Below are 924 nucleotides of genomic sequence, written 5' to 3' on the forward strand. Positions count from 1 at the left end.
GGGGGATACATTTATTTCGTATGTGCCCCACCTCTTCCACCCAGTGTTCCCTCTAAGCTGAGTTAGTGTGAGCCAGCTCACAGTTTTTTAGCCTCCGGCTCACGCATTTCTGTCTTAGCTCAGGAAGGGATGGGGCTCCAGAGCAGGCTAATTTGTGCAGCAGCCAAATGGCTCACTCACAACTTTTAAGGCCATTGGCTCACAAAGTAGAATTTTGTGCCCACACGACTTCACAGCTTAGAGGGAACATTGCCCACCACCCCATGGGAACACAAAGCTCTCCTCTTCCATTTTATCTTCTCAACTGGCCACCTGCTGGGGATGGGTAGGGTTGGGTTGCCAGCTCCAGGTCGGGGAACTCCTGGAGATTTGGGGGTGGAGCCCGGGGAGGACAGGGACCTCAGTGGGCTAGGATGCCGCAGAGCCCACCCTCCAACGCACCCATTATTTTGTCCAGGGGAAGCTGATCTCTGTAGACTGCACAGGAGCTACTGTAATTCCGGGGGATCCCCAGGTCCCACCTGGAGGCTGGCATCCCTAATCAGTTCACAGAGCCCCTTCTCATCTCGCCCATGCTATTTTGGGCCCCGCGGAACAGCCATGCTTAATTTTATTATTAAATTGTTATAATCCTGCGGGGTTTTGTGGCTCAGCGAGCCCCGAGAAGGCAGCCTGCATTTCAGTAGATCCGGATGGGTGTCGGGAAAGTACCCCTGCAGTCCCAGCAGTGCCATGAGAACATAACATAAGAGAAGCCCATGCTGGATCCGGCCAAAGGCCCACCCAGTCCAACACTCTGGGTGCGTTCAGACGGGGCGTTTCAGTCGGCATAAACTGTACCGGTTGGAACCGGTGCAGTTTATGCTGGCTGAAACGCGATCACACTTACCTCCTGTCTGCGGAGCCCATCGCTGTATGCCCATT

General features: G+C 54.4%; 1 protein-coding gene across 1 annotated transcript in view; it reads left to right on the forward strand.

Moving 5' to 3' along the window:
- Positions 1-924, forward strand: part of LOC107106286 (F-box/LRR-repeat protein 18-like) — a gene marked incomplete at its 3' end in the record, with an annotated part of 10,480 nt that overhangs the window by 589 nt on the left and 8,967 nt on the right. The gene's annotated exons all lie outside the window — the stretch shown is intronic.

Source organism: Gekko japonicus, unplaced genomic scaffold (assembly GCF_001447785.1).
Source record: "Gekko japonicus isolate JY-2015 unplaced genomic scaffold, Gekko_japonicus_V1.1 scaffold3101, whole genome shotgun sequence".
Classification (NCBI taxonomy): domain Eukaryota; kingdom Metazoa; phylum Chordata; class Lepidosauria; order Squamata; family Gekkonidae; genus Gekko; species Gekko japonicus.